Genomic DNA, 25,544 nt, shown 5'->3' with positions numbered 1-25,544 from the left:
CCACAAAACCCAAAATTCAGTAGAGAATTTGTATGTATTATAGAAGAGGAAAGCTCTTCTAGGTCCAACAATATGGCAGATGAAGTTAAAGTTACAACCCCTTCCCCTGCAAACACTTGGAAATTATGCATAAAACAAAGCAACAATTACAAATGATAATGAATACTACACTAAGTTTAAAAGGAAGAAAATCAAGTCAGCAGGTGGCTGGAATGAAGAGGAATCACAAATCCAGAATTAACGGAACAAAATGATATTATGGCTTATATGGATGCCTACATTTACCTCTTACAGGAGTTCAAATTTTTTATTTGAATTGCCCATTCTGAGAACTTGAAACAATGAAAAAAGTGACTCAGCTCCTTTCTGTGTTGATCAACGAACAATTGTAGTTGGAGAACTGTAAATGACAGTTACCAGTCAGTGACTGGGTCACTTGATATAGGACCATCTGACTTCATCACTTGGTGGATGAATTACTACTAGATTACAGAGTTGCCTAATATTTGACCAATGAATTCAGTAGCATATGATCTGATGGTATGTTTCATAAAAACCAGATTTTGGGGTAATGATGAATGTAAAAAAGATTTTGAGATACTTGAGAAAGTTGTAATGCATTATAAAATATCTGTAATATCTAATGGTTATGTCACAGCTCCTTCTAATACTATTGTAATTTAGTGGCCTATACTCATGATCAGAGGGAAAAGTACATTTTAGTTACACCTTGAACAAAATGAAAATGTGATTTTTTCATCAAATTCCAGGCCCCTAAAATCTATCCATGGACCTTAATGGTTAAGAGCCTCTGCTTTATGTGTATTGCCTCATCTAATTTTTACATGACCCCTGTAAAGTAGCATTATTATTTAACTGATGGTGAAACTGAAGGATAGTTTGGATCTTTCTATTGATTTGAACCATACAATGGGTAAAACTGTGGAGGGGGGATTCTAACAGAGGCAAATTGACCTGCGTATTTGCTTTTTTTTTTTTCTTTTGGAACTAAATTCTTATGCATTGTTATGTATTTATGCATTAGGTAGTTCTATATCTGTCTAACCAATTGTTCTTTCTATTGATTCATGGACCACATCCATAATGCTTTCATTGCAATTTTATAATACTTTTAGTATTTGGTAGGCTAATTTCTTTCTCGATATCCTACACATATTTTGTAATATCCAAATTAATTGTCTGAATTCAAGACACATTTTTAGAATTCAGGCTTGTTGAGGTATAATCATGCATACACCAAAATTCATCCTTTTTTGAAATATAGTTGATGGATTTTATCAATGCATGATATCATACACAATGAAACATTTCCATCCCCCTCAAAAGTTCCCTCATTCTCCTTTGTAGTCAATCCCTTCTCCACTAAATTAAAAAAAAAATTATGGAGTAAACATTAAGCCACAGAAGGCAGCAAGGGTTTTGTTTTGTTTACCAGACATACATACATACATACATACATACATACATACATACATAGTAGGCCATAAAGTGAAAGGTTGACAATATTCATTACATTTTAGCTTATACTAATTAAAAAGCTTCTTTTAAACAATTGAAAAAATAAGGTTGGTTAAATAAAAGCAATCTTATGTAACAATAAAAACAGACAACTCCAAACATAGTAGATTGAATATTGTTAAGACTACATGTAAGGCATGGAAGGGATTATGTTCAGTAAGGTTTAGGAATAGAATTATACAGGAGGAAAAGGAAAGTAGCAACAGTAAGACCCACGGTAGGTGGAGGTTGTCATACATACAATACCTCATAAATTGCAGACTTGCTGAGCTGCAAGTTTCCTCTTCTAATATAGCCAGAGAGAGTAAAAAGAAAGCCTATCACTCTGCACTGAATTCTGGCTATCAGGAATATATCAATGTAAGTGAAAATAACAGATTTTTAAGAAATCAAGCACATTGCTTTAGTGTTAAACAACAGAGATGTCTGAAATAGCCAGCTATAGTTACTGAATTGTTAAGTATACACTTTAATAAAAACCTACCAAAAGGAGATTTGGTCCCATTGTCTGAGATTAAAAAAAAAATCACTGAAAGTGGTTCAAAAACACAAAGTCAAGATTCTGTAAATCCTTTCGATCCCTTCTATCAGAAATATTAAAATCAACTTTCACAAAAGGATAAATAAAATATATATTATGGCAATACAACATATACTATTCATAATATTTACCACTCTTGGTGGAAGAAGGTTTGACTTTATGGAAAAACTCTTGCACCAAACAATAGAACTTTCATTATAAAACTTTGGATGTTAGGTAGCAGAAAAGTGAGGTAATTTACAAATGGATTACATTCCTTTGCATCGGTGATATCACACATCCTTTTTATGGTAAATATTTGACAGGGTGTTTTGCCTTTATAACTGCTCTTCTTCTTCATGTCATTCCTCGTCAGTCCACTGCAGTCTCACTTGTGCCTCCACTAAAACTGTTCTTAACCCAGACATTACTAACTCCTAAATGCAACAGATATTTTCAGTCTTAATTTTTGTTAGTTGATTTACCTACTGTTTTTAATATTGTAGGACCACTTCCTATTGCTTGAAACTTTCTACTCCCCTCATTTTATAACACTAAACTCCTCTAATTTTCTTCCAAGTAATGTCTTCGCCTTTTCTTTTTTATCTCATAAGTGCTGGCACACTCAATCCTTTCCTCTCCACCACATGAATTTTCTTATACCAAAGTTCTCTTTAAGTTATCTCTACTGCTTTTGTGATTTTTAACTATTCCCTATGCTCTTATGATTTCAAAAGTAACAGCCATTAACCATGATTAACCATGATCTCTCCTAACAGAGATATACACTAAACATGTACATATACTTACCTTTCAGACTTCCCCACTTTGATATATCAGGGCTCTTTTGAAGTCCAGATGCCGAAAATGGAATTCATATTCCTTCCAAATTTGGTTTCTGTTCTAAATTCCACATGTCAATTCATAGTTTTACCAACAGTGCAGACACCTAGCCAGAAACCCCTGGGTCTTACTATTATTTTTAGTACTCCTCAGCCTTACTCCTAATCTGTATGTTCGGCTGGACAGTTTACCTAGGAAGTATTGACTGAATCTGGATAATCATATTTATTTCTGGGCCCACTCTGCCCACTTAGCCTTTCAACTTCTTTGGCCTAAAATACTGAAATATACTATTCATCTTACATTCCAAGTCTCTGAAGCCCATCCCCCACATGACCAAAGATTGATTTATCTGAAGCATATAGTTGATGACACCCATCTCCCTAAAATCCTCCAAATTATTCTGTTTATCTAAAAATCGAAATGTTTATACATATATACAATGATTTATGTGGTCTTTCCCCACATGCTTCTCTAGCTTTGTTTCCCCCTATGTCCTTCCACTTAAGCAACAATTATTTAAAAAGCACTGAACAAATTATGCTAATAATTTGAGCCCTAATACATATCAGGGCTCAGGATTACATCACTTGCCCAAACTCTTCCCTCACACCATCCTTTCTTCTGATAATCAACACCTTGTCTTTTAAGACTCAGCTCACATGTCGTCTACTCCAGAAATTCTTCTAACATTTCTCCCTTGGTAGTTTAATGAAAACTCATCTATTTTTTCACAACATTCTAACACAACGTATTGACATTCTGATAATTATAATAAAATATTGCTTTATATTCCTCTCTCTTTTTACTCCTTTCTTCACAATAATTAAGATTTCATAACAAGTTTTATTCTTCTTTGTATGAGTATAGCCTGATAATTACCTGATATGTAATAGGTCTCAATAAATGATGGTTGAAATGAAATGGGAAAAAAAGCAGCTGACATGGGTTGTCTTAAGAAGGTAGAGATATGCCTTCACTGGAAATACTAAAAGATGTTTACATATTCCAATGCCTATTCTATCTCTTCAACATCCTCTTCATGGCTGATATTGAAGGGATTCATACACCAGACAGAGGTTCCAGCTAAAGGAGGCTCCTTACCTTGTCATACATGTTTCCAATTAAAAAAAAAGGTTTCTTTACTTTTTGAGAGAGAACATAAATGGGGAAGGGGCAGAGACACAGGGGTACAGAGGATCCAAAGTGGGCTCTGCACTGATGTGGGGCTTGAACTCACAAACTGAAGGATCATGACCTGAGCTGAAGTCAGATGCTCAACCAACTGAGCCACCCAGGCGCCCCATGTTTCCAATTATATTGTGATTCCTTTAGAGCCTAATTTCCAGCTTCTAGGATTTAGGCACTAAGAGAATTCCAATTAGTAAATAATAATGTATGTGTGAAGATACAAAATAACAATGTATTATTTGGGTCTGGCATTTTATTTCTTGGAATCTGATATTACGTCTCCAAAACCATTGCCTATTTAATGTTCCTCATAAAACTTTTACTATCATTAAAGATGATGTGCAATTGACACAAAAGGGGACTGAATTCAATACAGAATTAATTGATTTACACTATTCCATATATAGATCAGGGGATATAACTGATTTTTCAAATGTATAAATGTATTTGAAAATAAAATTAAAAGACATATAGTTTGATTGTTGGTTTTATATTATCTAAGATTTCAAACCTCAGCTATCTTCATGCTTGCCCTTTTACTGGATTTTTTTTTACTGGAAAGGGCTGTGTATTTTCTCTTTAGTGCTCTTCCTCTCTGATTAGACTTTTTAAACACTTACCAAAGAAACTTGTGATTAATGACAGTTAGAACTTATTGGACTTGAAGGACAAATACTTGCTTCACCAGCTAAGAGAATGAGCTAATCAAAATGAAGAAGTGCAGGGCAAGGGAGAACAGGGAGAGAAACAAATGCAGTGAATCTATATGGATTCGCTTGAAGTGATGAGCTGAACTGTTAACTTTTCATTTACTGCATCACAAACTTGACTCAACCTTTGTCTGCACTAAGAATAATGGAGCAGTTCTTATTTAAAAAAAAAAAGTATAAAGCTTCTCAAATTAAACCTCTTTTATTTTTATAGCTACTGGCTAGCATTATTCCAGGTTCTTCACAGTAAATATTTCTCAGTATACTTCACAGACTGGAAAAACTTTTCCACCTGCAGTTACAAATCCTACTATAACAAACCAAACTGGCTTTCTCTTCAGAGACTATACTTCATACTCCAGCACGAAATTGAGACTGAACATTTTATTTGCTGAGAAGGTGCCACAATTTTCTTTTATATGGAGTGATCTCATTCTTTGCCTTTCCAGTGACCTCAAAGGAGTAGGTGCCTCAAATATTTCAATGCTAGATTGTTTGTGAACTGCAGATGAATCAGTCTTGAAAAGGAGGCAGAAATCCTTTTTAGTGGAAGGGTGCCAGGTAACAATTCAGAGTTCACTGTGTTGATATTTGCTCCGTGTTTCATCAAACTGCACTATTGATAGACATTCAGGCATCTAGCAATATAATGTATGTGTTCTCCCTTTAAAATTAATCTCTACAAACTAAACGAGAAAAGAGCTAGAAAAACAGGGATGAAGTTTATTGTTGCCTGAAGATTTTTGTACATATACAATGGTATTAATGGAGAGGGAAAAAACTGTGTGTTTCCTACATTATATGGAAAAAATTACCAATCAAAAAATTATACCTACATGAACTTTGATAATTTGTATAAGGATGTGATATATTAGGACAGAAAACAAAGGGGTTTTACCGTGCTTAAAAATTTAAAGAAACTAGGAGCTTCCTTTCCTTTTGTTTCTTTTAGTTCTCCAGAAAATATTCTTTTGCATCTTTCTTTAAAATATTCTGCTCTAGGAGTCCCTAGTGGCTCAGTCAGTTAAGCATCTGACTCTTGATTTCTGCTCAGGTCCAGCATCTGACTCTTGATTTGGCTCAGGTCATGTTCTCACGGTTTGTGGGATCAGCCCTGTGTGGGGCTCTGTGCTACGGATTCTCTCTCTCCCTCTCTCTCTGCTCCTATCCTGCTCATGTTCTCTCTTTCTCTTTCTCTCAAGATAAATAAATAATCATGTTAAAAAATATATTCTGCTCTAGATGTGCTAGTCTATCTAGTAAGCACCACATGGACCATGTAAGTGACAATTAAAAGATGAAACAACACAGAAAATATGAAGCAATTTGGACATTTTTATTTTTATTGTCTTTTTACAAATATTTTTTAAGTTTATTTATTTTGAGAGAGAGAAAATGAGAGTAAGGGAGGGGCAGAGAGAGAGAGGGAGAAAGAGAGAATCCCAAGCAGGCTCCACACTGTTAGCACAGAGCCAGATGCAGGGCTCAACCCATGATCTGTGAGATCATGACGTGAGGCAAAGTCAGACACATAACCGATTGAGACACCCAGGTGCCCCTTATTGTGCTTTTGAAAGTTTAAGTTTTTGTTTTAATTCTAGTTAGTTAACACACAGTGTTGTACTAGTTTCAGGTGTACACTATAGTAATTCAAGACTTTACTACATCACCCGGTGCTCTTCATGACACATATAGTCCTTGATTTCCATCATCTATTTAATCCATCCTCAACATACACCTCTCCTCTGATAACCATTAGTTTGTTCTCCATAATTAAAAGTTTATTTCTTGATTTCTCTCTTTTTTTTCCTTTACTTGTTTGTTTTGTTTCTTATATTCCACATATGGGTGAAATCATATGGCATTTGTCTTCCCCTGACTGACTTATGTCACTTAGTATTACACTTTCTAGCTTCATCTATGTCATTGCAAACGGCACGACTTCATTCTTTTTATGGCTGAGTAACATTGCATGATTACACACACACACACACACACACACACACACACACACACACACACCCCTACCACTTCTTCTTCATCCATTCATCTATCAATGGAAACTTGGGCTGCCTCCATATCTTGGCTATGGAAAATAATGTTGCAGGAAACATAGGGGTGCCTGTCTCTTTTGATTAGTGCTCTTGTATTCTTTGGGTAAATACCCAAATATTATTACTGAATAATAGGGTAGTCCATTTTTTATTGTCTTGTTTTTTAAATGTTTTACTTATTTATTTGCAGGGGCGGGGGAGAGAGCACACAAGCAGAGGAGGATCAGAGAGAAAGGAGACACAGAATCCAAAGCAGACTCCAGGCTATGAGCTGTCAGAACAGAGCCCAATGAGGGGCTTGAACTCACAAACTGTGAGATTGTGACCTGAGCAGAAGTCATATGCTCAACTGACTGAGCCACCCAGGTGCCCCACCATTTTTAATCTTCTATGAACCTCCATTCTGTGTTCCAAGGTGGATGCACCAATTTGCATTCTTACCAAGAGTGCATGAGTACTCCTTTTTCTCCACATCCTAGCCAATACCTGTTGTTTCTTGTGTTGTTGATTTTAGCCATTCTAGCTGATGTGAGGTTGGGGTGCCTGGGTGGCTCAGTTGCTTAAGCATCCAACTTTGGCCTAGGTCATGATCTTGCAGTTGGGGAGTTCGAGCCTGCATTGGGTTCTGTGCTGACAGCTTGGAGCCTGGAGCCTCTTCAGATTCTGCGTATGTGTTTCTTTCTCTCTCTTCCCCTCTCCTGCTTGCACTCTGTCTCTATCTCTCTCAAAAATAAACATTTAAAAAAATTAAAACTAATTGGTGTGAGGTAATATCTCATTGTAGTGTTGATGATGAGTGATGTTGAGCATCTTTTCATGTATCTCTTGCCCATCCCTATATTTTCTTTGGAGAAATGTCTATTCATGTCTTCTGCCCATTTTTTGAGGTGCTGAGTTTTATAAGTCTTTATATATTTTGGATATGAACCTATTATCAGATATGCCATTTGCAAATATCTTCTCCCATTCCATAGGTTGTCTTTTAGCTCAGTTGATTGTTTCCTTCACAGGCAGAAGCATTTTATTTTGATGTAGTCTCAATAGTTTATTTTTCCTTTTGTTTCCCTTGCCTCAGAAGACATATTAGAAAGAAGTTGCTGTGGCCAATGTCAAATAAGTTGCTGCCTGTGTTCTCTTCTAGGATTTTAATGCTTTCAGGTCTCACATTTGGGTTTTTAATGTGTTTGAATTTATTTTTGTGTATAATAAAGTGGTCCAGTTATCCCAACACTGTTTGCAGGTAGCTGTCCAATTTCCCCAAACTGTTTATTGAAGAGACTGTCCTTTCTCAATGAATATTCTTTCCAGCTTTGTCAAATATTAATTGACCAAATAATTGTGGGTTTATTTCTGGATTTTCTGGAATTGATGGCTCCAGCTTTGCATTGCTTTTTCAAGAATGCTTTGGCTATTCAGGGTCTTTTGTGATTCCATACAAATTTTAGGATTGTTTGTTCTAGCTCTATGAAAAATGCTGTTGTTATTTTGATAGAGATTACATTAAATATGTAGATTGCTTTCAATAATTTAGACATTTTGACAATATCTGTTCCTTCAACCCATGAGCATGGAATGCCTTTCCATTTCTTTGTATCATCTTCAATTTCTTTCATCAGTGTTATGTAGTTTTCAGAGTACAGGACCTTCACCACTTTGGTTAGGTTTATTCCTAAGTATGTTATTATTTTTGGTGCAACTGTAAATGGTATATTTTCTTAATTTCTCTTTCTGCTGCTTCATTATTGGTGTATAGAAATGCAACAGATTTCTGTACATTGATTTTGTATCCTCTGACTTTACTGAATTTGTTTATCAGTTCTAGAAGGTTTTTCGTGGAGTTTTTCAGGTTTTCTATGTATATAAATGTCATCTGCGAATAGTGAAAGTTATACTTCTTCCATACCCATTTGGATGCCTTTAATTTCTTTTTGTTGTCTGATTCCTGTGGCTAGGACTTACAGTACTATATTGAATAAAAGTGATAAGAGTGTACATCCTTGTCTTGTTCTTGACCACAGGGGAAAAGCTCTTAGCTTTTCACCATAAAGGATGATACTACCTGGGGGTTTTCATACATGGCCTTTATTATGTTGAGGTATGTTCCCCCTAATTCTATTTTGTTGAGAGTCTTTTTTATCATGAATGGATCATGTACTTTGTCATATGCTTTTTCTGCATCTATGGAAAAGATCATATGGTACTTATCCTTTCTCTTGTTGATGTGATGCATCATATTGACTGATTTACAAATATTGAACCACATGTGCAACCCAGGAATAAATCCCACTTGATTGTGGTGAATCATTTTTTTAATGTATTGTTGGATTCAGTTTGCGAATATTTTGTAGAGGATTTTTTGCATCTGTGTCATTAAAGATATTGGCCTGTAGTCCTTTTTTGCAGTGGTGTCTTTAGATGGTTTTGGTATCATGACCATTTGAGGTCATGCTGGCCTTATAGAATGAATTTGGAAATTTTCCTTCCTTTTCTATTTTTTGAAATAGTTTGATAAGTATGAAGTCTTTTTAAAATTTCTTAACGTTTATTTATTTTTGGGACAGAGAGAGACAGAGCATGAACGGGGGAGGGGCAGAGAGAGAGGGAGACACAGAATCGGAAACAGGCTCCAGGCTCTGAGCCATCAGCCCAGAGCCCGACGCGGGGCTCGAACTCACGGACCGCGAGATCGTGACCTGAGGTGAAATCGGACACTTAACTGACTGAGCCACCCAGGCGCCCTGATAAGTATTAAGTCTTATTTAAATGTTTAGTAGAACTCACCTGTGAAGTTATCTGGCCCAAGACTTTTGTTTATTGGGAATTCTTTTATTACTGATTCAATTTTATTGCTTGTAACCAGTCTGTTCAAATTTTCTATTTCTTCCTGTTTCAGTTTTGATAGTTTATATGTTTTTTTTAAGTTTATATGTTTCTAGGAATTTATCCATTTCTTCTAGGCTGTCCAATTTGTTGGCATATAGTTTTTCATAATATTCTCTCATAGTTGTTTGTATTTCTTTGATGGTAGTTGTTATTTCTCCTCTCTCATTTGTGATTTTACTTATTTGAGTCCTTTCTCTTTTTTTCTTGATAAGTCTAGCTTTATCAAAGAACCAGCTCCTTATTTCATTGATCTGTTCTATTGTTTATTTTTTGTTTGTTTTTAGTTTCTATAGCATTTATTTATGCTCTAACCTTTATTATTCCTTTACTTCTACTGGTTTTAGGTTTTATTTGTTGTTCTTTTTCTATCTCCTTTAGGTTTAAGGTTAGGTTGTTTACTTGAGATTTTTCTTCCTTTTTGAGATAAGCCTATATTGCTATAAATGCCCCTCTTAACTCCTTTTGCTACATTCCAGAGGTTTTGGATTGTTGTTTTCATTTTCATTTGTTTCCATGTAGTTTTTTATTTCTTCCCTTATTTCCTGGTTGATCCATTCATTGTTCAGTAGAATGTAATTTAACCTCCATGTATTTGTGGTCTTTCCAGAGATGTGTGTGTGTGTGTGTGTGCGTGTGTGTGTGTGTGTGTGTGTGTGTGTGTGTGTGATTCCTTTCTAGTTTCATAGCATGGTCAAAAAATACACATGGTATGATTTCAATCTCCTCAATTTGGTACGGTTTATTTTGTAGGCTAATATGTGATATATTCTGGAGAATGTTCCAAGTGTACTTGAAAATAAGTATATTCTGCCGTTTTAGCATGGCATGTTCTGAATATATCTGTTAAGTCCATCTGTTCCAGTGCATCATTAAAAGCTGTTGTTTCTTTGTTTTATGTTTGGATGGTCTGTCCATTGATGGAAGTGGGGTGTTAAGGTCCCCTACTATTATTGTATTATTATGGATTAGTTCCTTTATGGTTGTTATTGTTTTATGTATTTGGGTGCTCCTATATTGGGTGTATAAATATTTATAATTGTTAAAAAAAAACTTCTTATTGTATTTTCCCCTTAATGATTATAATTATTATTATCTCTTGTTAAGTCTTTGTTTGAAAATCTATTGTGTCCAATATAAATATTTCTACTCTGGCTTTCTTTTGACATCTATCTGCATGATAGATGTATTTCCATCCTCTCTCTCAATTTGCAGGTGACTTCAGGTCTATAATGAGTCTCTTCCAGGCCGCATTTAAATGGGTCTTGTTTTTATATCCATTCTGTCTCTTTATATATTTTAATTGGGATATTTAATTTATTTACATTCAAAGTTATTATTGTTATGATATACTCATTGCCATTTTATTATTTTTTTGTGATTATTTCTGAAGATTTTCTCTCTCTCATCCTTTCTTGACTTTCTTTCATGTTTTGCTGATTTTACTTAGTGGTATAATTGGATTTTTTCCTATTTATTCTTTCCATATTTATTAGTGGTTTTTGATACATAGTAACCATAAGTTTTGTATATAGCCTCTTCTGCACAAAGTTGATGCTTATTTAAGTTTGAACACATTTTTTGTCCTCTCCTCCCCATATTTTAGGTATATGTTATTGTATGTTATATCCTTTGTGATTTATATCCTTTTTATATCCTTTGTGAGTTCCTTGACTGATTTTTTTACAGAAATATTCATTTTTACTGCCTTTGAGTTTCCTACGTCTATACTGTTACTTTTGGACTTTCCTTTTCACTCAGTCCCCTTTAATATTTCTTGCAGGGCTGGTTTCATGATCATGAACTCCCTTAGTTTTTGTGTGTCTGGGAAACTCTTTACCTCTCCTTCTGTTCCAAATGACAACCTTGCTGGATAGAATATTATTGGCTGAAGATTTTTCCCTTTCATCTCTTTGAATATATCATGCCACTCGCTTCTGGCTTGTAAAGTTTCTGTTGAAAAATCTCTCACTAGCCTTATGGGTTTTCCCTTGTAAGTTACTCACTTCTTTTGTCTTTCTGCTTTTAAAATTTTTTCTCTGCTATGTTATCCCTTATCTCGTTGTCAAGGGTCTCACTAATGTCTTCCACTCTTCTCAAATCCCATGAGTATCTTATGATCATTGCTTTAAATTCTCTATCAAGCATGTTACTTATATCTGTTTCACTTAGAGCTCTAGCTATGACCTTGTCCTGTTCTTTCACTTGGGGATAAATTTCTCCATCTCCTCATTTTGTCTGCCTCTCTGCATTGTTTCCATGGATTAAGAAAGTCAGCTGTGGGGGCACCTGGGTTGTTCAGTCAGTTAATCAGCCAACTTTGGCTCCAGTCATGATCTCACAGCTTGTGAGTTTGAGCCCCACATCGGGCTCTGTGTTGACAGCTTGGAGCCTGGAGCCTGTTTTGAATTCTATGTCTCTCTCTATCTCTCTGCCCCTGCCCCTCTTGCTGTCTGTCTCTCTCTAAAAATTAAAAAAAAAAAAATTACCAAAAAATTTAAAAAAAGAAAAAGAAAGAAAATCATCTGTGTCCTCTGCTCTTAAAATTAGTGACTTTATGATAAAGAGATCTTGAAGTTCCCTGCAATGCAGTGTCCCCTGTTCAAAAGAACCTAACACTTCAGGAGAGTATCCTATGTGTGCTGCTTATGACCTGCTATTGTGTCTGAGTCATTTTTCTTTTCAGTGCAGATATTTGCACTGACTCTCTGCTTGTTGTTGGCTTTGCTTGCTCTCTGTGGTGTTAGTGGGGCCCAGATAGGCCAGCTCTGAGGGGGCGTGCCTGCAGGGAAATTTGGGAGCTGTGTGGTGTTTTTAACAAAAGTTACACTTAGCCACTAGTCCTACGCTGGATTCCCCAAAGTGCTACAGCAGCTAGGGACTGTGTACTGGGAAACCAGGGGTGTGAGGGTAGGTCTAGTGTGCCTCGATGGCTTGGCAAGGCTGGACCTGGAGGCACCATGGTGGCTGGGATATGATTGGTGTCATGCAATGGCTGGCCACAGCCTGGCAGTTGGGCACCGCATGGGATAGCAGCTGGAAGCACATAGCTGTGGGCACAGTGGCTGGGTGTGGCACATAGCAGCCACTGTGCACCTTGTAGCTAAGAAGGGCACACACTCAGTTCTAACAAAATTTGCCCTTTGCCCAAGGCAGAGGCCAGCAGGCTTGGAGTTGGCAAGTCCTCAGGAGAATTTGTGGGTGTAGCACAGTGCTAGAAGGCTAGGTAGCAGGTATCTGTGCAGCTCTGCCTCTTACAAGTGACTCTGTGTTTATGCTGGTGGGTGCGCAGTGGGGGAAATACACTTGCCAGCTCTCTTGTTTTCAGGTAAATCTCCCAACATGCTCTGAAATCAGTATGAACATATCTGTGTTCTTTTTGTTTCTGGGATTGTATAAACTGTCATTTTTATGTTGCCTGTCCATGCAGGCTGCTACCTCCTTGAGAGCAGCAACCCGAGCTATCACTCACCCTCCCAGGTCCCCCAGTGCTGAGCTAGCTGATTTTTAAAGTTCCAGACTTCAAGTCCCACTTGTTTTACAAACTCGCAGAATTCAGCCCCTCTGTTTTTCAAAGCCAAAAGATATGGGGATTAGTCTTCCCCATATGAGACCCTTGGTGCAAGGGCCTGTTTCTCTGCCCTTTCGATGTGCACAGCTCCCTCCTTTTTTTGCAGGCAGCCTCCCTCTGCCTTTGTGACCTTCCTAACCTTTTAGATGCAGCTTCTTTATATGTAGTTGTACAGTTTGGGATCAAGATCTGTCAGTCTTCAGATCACTCTCCAGTTTATTGACTTGGATGTGAAAGATACCTAGTTGTAAACATGAAACAGGGCAAACTCAGGGTCCTCCTACTCTGTCATGTTCCCAACCTCCTAACGGACCATCTTTTTCATTGTCTCAAATACCTTTTTCTTCCTTTAATAATCTTCCTGAAAGAAAGCACTTGTTTCATTTAAAGCCTCCAGGGGGTGATGAAGAGAAACAGCATATCCCTCTGCTAGTTACTCAAGGGCTCCAATGGAACAATAGGAACAATATTCCCAAAGCTGTTCTTGGACATCAGATGTCTGTTTGATTTGGCAGATTCTATGGCTAGTACTTTTCCTTCAGCCAATTTTCTGGAAGCCCCTCCCTTTTTATTCTAATGTTCATATATTTTATTATATGATATTATAATTATATAATTATATATTTATATTATAATTATTATAATTATTATATATAATTATATAATTATATTATTTTATTATATAATATTATATATTATAGAGTATTTTATTCTAATGTTCATATATTTCATGCTTTTCCTTTTCTTAAACAAATATTTCATGCTTCTGGAAACTAGTCTGTAGCACATATCAGAGGATAAATTCTAATACCTAAGTGCAGTCTTTAAAAATCACTTTGAAATGCTATTATGAGATATTAATATGATTCTCATTAGTAAGAATTCCAAGTTTCCTATCTGTTTAAACTGTGTAATGTGTTTTTAATACACTTGTTTCTGTAGTCAATTCATCTCATGTACAACTTGAAATCTAGAAGTTTAACAAGGTATAGCAGAAATTCAAGGAAATTCATCTGTGAAGCTAATTCTAAAGTTTCTCTCAAAAGACACCAGAAATAGAATGACAAAACATTTTTGGAAAAGAAGAATGAAATAAGAAGAATGCCACTATCTGATTTTAGGACTGAAAATAATGCTATAGTAATCAAGACTTTGGAAAAAGAGTAGGTACAAAGATCAATGGAACAAGAAGAGAATTAAGAAGTAGAACTAACAAATCTGGTCAGTTGATTTTCAACAAAGGTGCAAAAGCAACTGAGTGGAGAATGGAGAATTTTGTCAATAAATGGTGTAGGAACAATTGAATAACCATATGCAAAAAAAATGAACCTCAATCTACAGCTCTCTCCATTTACAAAAAGTAATTCAAATTGGATTATAAATATAAAATGAATTAAATATAAATATAAAATGAATACTATAAAAATCTTAGAAGACAACATAGAAGAAAATCATCATGATCTATGGCTAGGTAAAAAACTCTTAGGTATGACACACAAACACAATCCATAACTGAAAAAAGATTGATAAGTTAGAATTCACCAAAATTAAAAACTTTGTTTCATGTAAGCACTACCAAGAAAATTAAAAGACAAGCTACCAACAAGGAGACTATATTTGCAGAGCACATATCTGACCAAAAATATATCTACAATATATCCAGATTATATTAGGAATTCTTGACAACCTAATAAAAGAAATAAAACAAATAACCTAATTCTAAAATGAGCAAAGACTTGAACAAACACATCACTGATGAGGATGAACTTATGGAAAATAAACACATGAAAAGATGTTCAACATCAAACATTTACTCAAAATTTTGTGAAAATGCAAATTAAACCTACACATCAGTAAGAATAACAAAAATAAAAAAAATATTGACAGTATCAAATGCTAATGAGGATGAGGAGAAAGAAGAGGATTGAAACTCTGATAAATTGTTCCTGGGAATGCAAAATGGTGTGGGTTCTTTGAGAAATAGTTCACTAGTTTCTCATAAAGTTCCACCATATGACCCAGCGATCTTATACTTATGTATTTACTACAGATAAATGAAATTATGTTCATACAAAAAGTTCATTCTGATATATGTTAACTAAGTAATAAAAATTTTTAATTATTCTGTGCAAAGATAAGAATAAATACGTGTTTAGTTTTTTTTTTTTTCTTTTATCAATACAAAGAGGAGGGGAAGAGAAAGAGGTTAATTCAATAAAGTTCTTCAATTATGTAATTTGAGGATAACAATCTTTACCATTTTTTCTTGGAGTTAAGATGAAGAGTAAGTGTGGTTAAATTTCAGCAAAAAAATATTTTCAACCCTTTTAGAGAAAAAGAACTGGAGTTAATCTAGGTATGGTAGAGAGTCCTCTTTGCATATCTAAAATATATGATTAATTTCCATTTGTCTCAACCTATTCAGTTGGACTATGAGAATATTCATTATCTCACATGGTTAGCAAGAAACATTAGGGCTGAGATAAAGGACAAATCAGGCGACAACAGTGGTGCTTAACAAAAACAGTTTAGTGTTTTCCTTCTGTGAATTTTGTTTTTACTTAGTTGGAAATGTACAGTTTGGTAAAACTTTGACTTTTTAAAATAAAGATAGTTAATTCACTCTTCAGTACTGAAGGAAAAAGATGTGGACATAGTTATACATAGGTAAAGAGGTCATAAATAAAAATTTCATGGAATAGATATTGTATTTGATGCCTATGTTATACTCAAAATCTACACTAAAGCATGCCTGGATGATGTTTCAAATCTTGCTATTATAAAACCACCAGTGAAACATGGCTATCACTCAAGCTGAACAAACCTAGTCTTCATATTCCCTTGTTCATTTTGTCAAATTTACAACAAAATACTACAATTGGCAGTTAAAATAGTGCAAATTCATTTATCTTCCCTTTTACACTGCTATACTGTATTCCAGTTTATGTGGAATATATAAGATGTCCTCATTAACAAGAAAATGATAAATTGAACAATAAACTACTCAATAAAGCAGTGTATATATAAATAGATATTCATGAATGACTTCCGAAATCATCCTGGTTTTGCATGTTACCAGTTTTCAAAGACATAGGTATTATAAAATGGATTAAAAATATGTTAAACTTATTTTATCTACCTCTGACAATTTCTTAGTATCATTCATGAAGTCATTGACCAGCATAGTCTTATGCTTTGTTTTTCCTAGCTTGAACTGACACTTAAATATTCTCTTGCCATGAGAATACCAACTGTTGCCTTGACCTGTATATGGCCTTTAGGACTTAGTACAGAGTATAATTCTTTAACTCACTTAATGTTTTTTTATTTCATGCAATTGGTAAAACCAGTAATTTTAATGTGTAAGAACCATTACTGTGAACACAGTTCTTTATTACATAAAAATACAAAACTTTTCTGTGTACCTTGTTTAAAGTTATTGGATTCTGACAGAAAAAGGAGTTTGGCTTTTTTTTTTAATGTTTATTTATTTTTGAGAGAGAGAGACAGAGCATGAACGGGGGAGGGACAGAGAGAGAGGGAGACACAGAATCTGAAGCAGGCTCCAGGCTCTGAGCTGTCAGCACAGAGCCTGACAGGGGGCTTGAACTCATAGGCCGCGAAATCATGACCTGAGCCGAAGATGGATGCTCAACCGACTGAGCCACCCAGGCACCCCTGGCTGCTTTTTTTTTTTTTTTTAATTGATTTTGTAGACCACTGTAACAAGTGCATTACAAGACTAAACTAATTAGCTTATAACATCAAAGAATAAGCTTTGAGTTAATAACTGTGGGATATAGATAATTTTAACTTTATAGGTAGCTCTGTGTGACCATACTTTCCCAAAAAGTCTGAAAACTAAAACCACAGGTTCCATAGGCCACATTACTATAACTGTTAACTGTGCAAAAGTTGGTATATCCTTTTATCTCTCTGTATATTACAGGGAGATGTAATAATAATATTTCTTGTTCATGATGTAAAGGAGAGAATGGTACCAACCTTATGAGGGTTAATATGAAAGTTATCGCCTACGGGTATTCTCTCTTAAATGTCACCCAGCACAGTATTGCCCCTTTAATTCATCAGACTCCAGGCTCAGGGTCATAAAATAAGCACAATAAAGTGCCTTTTGTGCCCTCCAATTGTCAACTGCCTCCCTCAGAACCATCCATCCCCACAGGTGATAGATTTCTTGTCTTTTTCCTGTTTCTTTTGGCTCTTGACTCTATAAATAATTTCCTGCTAACAGCTTTGTCTCACACTTTGGAAATGATGGTTCCTATGTCTTCTGTGGCCTTGACTTCTGGCTTCCCTCCTTGACCACAAGAATGATATATACACCCTTAATTACACTGCCTCTAGCTTTTCTGAGTAGTCCTCTCAAATACTGTAGTCTGGACCAGGAAGTCTATAGTCTCTTAGCACAACTGCCATCTGCTTTATTATTGGACTTACTCTGAATATATTGTAGTACTTATAGAATGTATAAAATGTTTTCATTTATAACATCATTATTCACAATGACGAGTTTAGATACTCAAAATATATATAATCACTCCCTACATAAAAGTGAAGAAAAGGGAGGCTTAGGAAAGTAAGGTACTTTGACTAAGGACTTAGCTGTACTTTGCTGCAGGGTTTAGAGCTCCAACCTAGGCCTGCGGATTCCGGATCCAATCTTCTTCTCACAAATGCACATTGCATCTAATTTATCTCTTGGGCGAATGAAACTATAAACAATAACTGTTGGTAACTGTTGCTTCTTAAAGTTTCTAGGTTTTTTTTTTTAACTTCAAAATTCTAAAATATCTATTGTCAGTCATATGAACTTACTTTCTCTTTTTTGAAAATAAATATTTAATAGCTATAAACATGCCCTTTTATGCCCTGCTCTCTACCAAAGAGATATATGTCTAGACCAAAAAAAAAAAAATTAGGTAGTATTTTCTAACAGGAAAATTTAATACACTCAGCCTGTTATTTCTCTTCCATTATTAATTTTGCATGAAACCTGCCAATAAATTAACTATTAGTATCCACTGGCTATAGGATATGCTGATGCATATGTTTTCTTAGTTTTATGGCAAATAAAAGAATAGTTTAGTGCAGAAAAAGTCAAGGAAAGAAGAATATAAAATGGGAAGCAAAGTTAAGATCAATGTCTAATTTTCAAGAGAATTTATATATAAATCCCTTTATACGTAAATATACTTGACAAATATTTTGGTATTATTCATTTATTTATCTAAATCTGTGCTTATTAATCATCTATGAGGATATAAGATACAGTATATCATCCATTAATTCTATAAGGCTTCTGATCTTTAGTTAAGAAACATAAATTTAACTACAGAATTGCCTAAGTGGCTTTGCTATTTGACTTCTGGTCTTGTTGTTCATAAAAAGGATGTATACATAGTAAGTACTGCATAAATGCTTGCTATTGTAATAATTATTAATATTATGGAATGAGGTCAATAACACTGAGAGAAGAATAATTTAGCTTACTTATGCACAGTGGTTATAACAATGTGTACACGCTGCTCATTAAATAGCCCAAAGTTTTCTAATTTCTCTATGTAATTTCAACAATTAAAATCCTATTAAAAGCATTCTTGAATGTTATTTCTTATTTGAATGTTATTTTTGTTTTTAGTTCCTGTCCACCAATTAATTCTTATTTTAATTTTTTTTTTCTAAATGAGAGAAATATTTTTTCTCATAAACTATGAGTCATTGCTTTGGTTTCTTCACTGAGTGAATGCAATGAATATTATTCCCATTCTTATTTTCTTTTTATGTTTCTCTTTGCTTATTTTTTAAAAATATTTAATAAATTTCCTGAATGAATCTTTATTTTCTATATTTATTTTTTAAATTTTTAGATTTTATTTAAATCCCAGTTAGTTAACATATAGTGTAATAATTAATTCAGGGTAGAATTTAGTGATTCATCACTTATATATAACACCCAGTGCTCATCACAAGCATCCATCACCCATTTAGCCCATTCCCCTGCCGAATATCCCTCCAGCAACCCTCCTTTTGTTCTCTGTATTTATCATATGATTTCACTCATATGTGGAATTTAAGAATGAAAACAGATGAACATAGGAGAAAGGAAGGGAAAAATAAGATATAATCAGAGACAGAGGCAAACCATAAGAAATTCTCAAACCTTTTTTAAACTTAACCTTTATACTCCAAATTTATGTTCAATGTTATATGAAACTGATCTGTGTTCTAAAGTGAACTCTCTCACATCTTTGTAGTTCTTCTTTAGAGACATAAAGAATTATACTTGAGGCACTGTTCATTGTCTTTTTCTTATCTTTTCATTTATAGAGATATAATGGGATCTTTGGATATTAATCTTAGAATATTGCCAAAGTAACAGACAACTCCCTATTCTTGGACAGGCCTAGTTTTGATTTTTTCTACTAAGCTTTAAGTTTTGAAATACCATACAACACAGACCATACTCTTTTTCAAAGAAAACATCTCCTTTATTCTCTACACTAAAATAAATACCAATCTATATTCAGATAGTATCCATAAACTTTCCAGCTCTCAGCCAGTGAGATTTCTTTCTCCTTTCAAACATCTTAGTTCAGCATCTCTTCTTTCTTGTGGGAACCTCTTCTGTCCCATCTCTTAAGTTACCATTTTATGTTTTTATATAGAAAAAGATTGATCTAGTAAGTATTTTGCAATACTTAGTTGATAGTTGATATTATTTCCCTTTGTTAGAAAATTATTATCTTTTAAGGATAGATATTCGGAGCCTTGTCAAAAGAGTCACCTGAAGAGTGTAAGTAAATGGCAGGAATGTTGGCACATGTTTCCAATGACCTCAGCTGCAAGTAAATGTATCAAACCAGGAATAAGAACCCAGGACTGCTGGAGAAGAAACCGTCAGGTCTGCCATCTAGGAACCACTCTTTGCAGTGATATTGATAAGCAGAGAAGTCAAAACAACATCAATCTGCTCTCTACAAGTTTTTCACAGTTAAACTGATAGTGATAGGTCATTGAGAAAAAAATGTTCATGTGTAGAACACCAGATGTTTTCAAATAAGCAAGCTTTGATTTGCATACTTACACAAAACCCAAACCCAATTTTTCTTAGTCCCCCTTTTTAATTTCATAAGTAAATAGAGGAGTAAGTCCTAATTGGGTGATTCCACCATGACACCTATTCTTATGTCTAAGCCAGGGATACACAACCAACTCCTTACAATATTTCATTTTAATGTGGGGAGTAGACTCATAGCCTAAACAGTACCATCTTGAATATGTGCAGTCCTTTCTTGGTGACAATCCTGACACTAGTTGCTTTTCGTCCAAGATGTGCAAACTATACGATGTTGCTCTTGCCCAAATAATGCATAAAACTATACCTTTTTCTTTCTTTCATCATTTTTTAAATGTTCATTTATTAATTTTGAGAGAGAGAGAGAGACAGAGACAGAGAGTGAGCGAGAGAGGGACAGAGACAGAGAGGGAGAATGAGAACCCCAAGCAGGCTCTGCATCATCAGCACAGAGCCCAATGTGTGGCTCAAACTCATGAACCAAGAGATCATGACCTGAGCTGAAATCAAGAGTTGGAGGCTTAACCAACTGAGCCACCCAGGTGCCCCTCTTTCTTTCATCTTATAGATGGTTTTATATTTTTTTTAATTTTTTAAAATGTTTATTTAGTTTTGAGAGAGAGACAGAGTGCAAACAGGGGAGGGGCAGAGAGAGAGGGAGACACAGAATCTCAAGCAGGCTCCAGGCTCTGAGCTGTCAGCACAGAGCCTGATGCGGGGTTCGAATTCATGAACAGCAAGATCATGACCTGAGCTGAAGTCAGACACTTAACCGAATGAGCCACCCAGGTGCCCCTGGATGGTTTGAAATTGAACTGTTTTTCCATATTGATCTTGAACTTTTAGTTCAAATTCTTCTTATACTTTATATTTTCATTCATCTTTTCCTAATATACTCTAAATATTTTAGTCAAGTTTATCCCTTATCACTTTACTTTTCAGTTAATATTGATAACCCATGGATATTTATTAAATACATACTGATTTTTGGACATTTCCACTTGTTATTTAAATTGGGATCAAATTTTTTATGTTTACTTATTTATTTTGAGAGAGACAGAGACAGAGACAGAGACTGCACAAGTGGGGGATGGGCACAGAGACAGAAAGAAAGACAGAATCCCAAGCAGGCTCCACACCATCAGCGCAGAGCCTGATGCAGAGTTCGAACTCACCAACCTTGAGATCATGACCTGAGCTGAGATCAAGAGTCAGATGCTTAACCAACTGAGCCACCCAGGCACCCCTAACTGTGATCAATTTTTTTCACATGACATGGTCATTTCATTAAAAGTTTTACCTATCTAACGTTCAATTACCAAGACTGATTTTATTCCCATTCAGTCATTTAACATATATATATATGTGTGTATATATATATATATATATATATATATATATATATATATATAATGCTTTATGCCAAGTGGTATTCTAAGTCCTTGGTTCCCAGTTGTGAATAAGACAGGAGAAGTCTTTGCTCTTACTGAGCTTACATTCTAACACAGGCATACACATAAGTAAAAATAATTTAGGGGAGCCGGGGGTCTCATTCAGTTAAGGGTCCAACTCTTGGTTTCGGCTCAGGTCATGATCTCACAGTTTGTGAGTTCAGTCTCTGCAAGGGGCTTTGTGCTGACAGCACAGAGCTTGCTTGGGATTCTCTCTTACTCTCGCTCTCTCTCTCTCTCTACCCCTTCCCCACTCACGCTATCTCTTTTAAAATAAACTCAAAAAAATAATTTAAAGAATAAGTAAATGAGAAAACATTAGACTAGAAATAAGTGCAAGGCAGAAAATTAAGATGCTGTGATAAAGAATGACAGGTAGACACTTTACACTCAATGATCAGGAAGTCTTTTTGAGGAGATAACACAAAAGCTGAGATTTGAATTTCTAATAGACAATGTGTATTAATGCCATAATCACTTCCTCTCGTTGTGTCAGTTTTTTGCATTGTTTCTCATCAAGACTTTTGTTATCGTGGTTGTCATTGTTAGTACTCTACTTTTTAAATTTATATGAAATAAATTTCACTCTTTTCAATGTACAGTTCTATAATTTTTTGGCAAATGCTTACCGTCAAATAAACAGGGCTGCAATTAAGATACAAAACAATTTCATCACCCTAAAAAATTTCCTCTTGCTGCCTTTATAGTCAACCCCTCCCACTACCCTAGCTCATAGCAAATTTTTCCAGAATGCCATATAGATACAATCATACTGTATATAACTTTTTATCTGGCTTCTGCCACTTAGCATGTGCATTTGAGAGTCACCTGTGTTGTTGTTTTTATCATGAACTTGTTCCTTTGTTACTGCTGAAGAATATTACATTGTATAGCTTGATCACAATTTATCTATTTACCAGTTGGATTTGTCCTATTTTGACAGTAATAAAAAAGACCATTATTAACATTCATGCACGGGTTTTTGTGTGTGGTCGGAAGTTTTAATTTCTCTCAGGTAAATATCTAGGAGTAAAATTACTAACTCATATGATAAGCTTCTGTTTAACTTTTTAAGAACCTTCCAAACTATTTTTTCTAAAATGGCTGTATCATTTTTATTCCCACCAGCATTATTTAATAGTTCCAGTTACTCTGTATCCTTGAAAGCCCTTGGTATTGTCTTAGCCATCCCAACAGGCGTGTAACGGTATCTCCTGGTTTCTATTTGTATTTCCCCAACGACTGCAGATTTTGAGTATCTTATTAATGTGCATACTTGTCATCCATGTAGTGTCATCCATGTAGTCTAAGTGCCTACCTGGGAGGAAAGTTTTCTTCTTTTTAGATAACTCCCAGAAAAATGTTCTATATATATTTGTACGTCTCAAGTCAAGCCAATAGAGCCAACCACTTGTAAGAAATAAGATTTAGTTTAAAGAAAAAAGATATAAACTGGATTCATTCTTTGAAAGGTAAGTTTACCAATCTGTTCATTTAATTCTAATAAATGTATCTAAGTAGTCATTATATAATGCTTTTCAATACATAAATATATGGATCAGTATATATATAAATGTTATTTTAATGGGTTAACCTCCCCCCCAAAAATTTAAGCTTAAAGTGTTGCAATTATTCTTCTTCAGGATTTGTTTTCTGCAAAAATAGCATTTTTGTCATTCATTCAAATATAATAATAGATTGTAGGTATAAAGAGAATGTTGTTTCATTTTTTTCCAAGAAATTTGAAATTTTAGAGCAATTAGAGAATTGAGTCATCTAAACAATTGCATTTATTTTAAAGACAAGCTCTCAAGCATCTGGAAATGTAAGTGATCTATTGAAGTTTGAAAAATCAAATACTTAGTGACAAATCCAAGAGGAGAACCAGATCCCTTTCCTCCTTTCCCACCAATCTTATTAGTATTTCTACCCCAATACAGTGGAGCAAACGAGCATGAGAAAAAGGTACAGCATGAGAAAAAGGCTTTAGCTCACACTAAATAATGTTTTTGTAGCACCAAATATCTTAAAAGGGCATTGTGGAACCAGGGGGTTCCAGTCTGGGAGAGAAGACAAGAAGAAGAATCACTGTAATTAGGAAAATTTGTGGAAGAAGGGAAAGAGAGATAGAATTAATTATCTTGCCCTTTGCTTAAAAACGGTCTATGTTCTCTGAAGTGTATTCATTTGTTTGTATATTCACACCCATTCTAGTTTTAACTCACTAAAGTCATGATATATACTCACGTAAGAAAAATATTAAACAAAGCAGAAAAATTGAACATGCAAGGAAATATATTCCTCTCTCATCCATCCTCTTTAGTTTATATTTTAATAGGAAAAGTTATTAGGAAAATAGGAAAGTTTATATTTTAATAATTTTATTTATCTCCATTATCAATTTAAATTATATAACTTTTTTTTTTTTTTTTTTTTTTTTTTTTTTTTTAGGTAGGCTTAATGCTCAGTGTGGAGTCCAATGCAGGGCTTGAACTCAAGATTCTGAGTTCAAGAGCTAAGCTGAGATCAAGAGTCCAACACTTAAGCAACTGAACACCCAGGCACCTCAATATAACTCTTTCTTAATTTGCCATAAACAGGCAGTTATATAAGGAATTTATGCTATAACGAATGACATAATACAGTTACAATACTATCTGCCTCTTTTCCCTCCCATTATGGGTTGATAGATATATTTATAAAATGCAGTGGTTCTGAACAAGGGTAATTTTACCACCCATGGAACATTTGCCAAGTCTGGAGACGTTTTTGGTTGCAACAATTACGGATTCCTACTGGCATTGAATGGGTAGAGACTTGACATGCTGTTAAACATCCTACATAGGACAGACCCTTACGACAAAGAATGATCCCATCCAAAAGAATCAATAGCGCTGCTATTGAGAAATCTTGTTTTAGAATTTGCCTGTACAACTATAGATAATGTCCATAAAATAATCTTGACAGCAATCTTTGATATAAATGACTCCTTGCTATGAAAAATGAGGTAATTGGAAGTATATCATTTCTCCATTTACCTAATTCAAATTTTTGTTGTCTTATTGGTTTTAAATTTTTATGATTTATAAAATTTTCATTCTTAATTACTATAATTATGGTTGTGTCATGTGTGCTTTATTTGTCAAATAATTCTAAGAACTCTGAACCATTAAATATAATTTAAAGTACCACTTCTATCAGTGATCACAATAATGATACTGATTCAGACAAAGACCAGTAATAGATGTTAAAATTACTGGGCTAAAGGTTATGAGAAATAAGAAATTTAGACAACCTGAGATTTAGACATTCCTCTACATATTATTTACTCATTTAAGGGAAACTTCACCTTTATAATAGATAGCATTTTGTTTAGCACTTTAAGCAACTAAACAACATATGGTAGGACAAACGCATGTTACATGCCTCCTTATATAATGCAATGTGAAATAGAGCACATTGATTAATCATGAGAAAACAATCAAACAGATTCAGATAATGGAAAATTCAGCATGACAACTAGCCTAGGCTCATTTAAAAGGTCATTAGTGTAAAAGACCAAACACAGAAACATAAAAAGATGGGGGTTTTAATCTAGATTAAAGAAGACCAAAGAGACATGATTATCAGATGTAGTGAGTGACCTTTGATTGGTTCTAGTTCAGAGCTACCAAAGACATTTTGGA

Source organism: Lynx canadensis, chromosome B3 (genome assembly GCF_007474595.2).
Source record: "Lynx canadensis isolate LIC74 chromosome B3, mLynCan4.pri.v2, whole genome shotgun sequence".
NCBI lineage: Eukaryota > Metazoa > Chordata > Mammalia > Carnivora > Felidae > Lynx > Lynx canadensis.
This window is presented reverse-complemented; position numbering follows the sequence as displayed.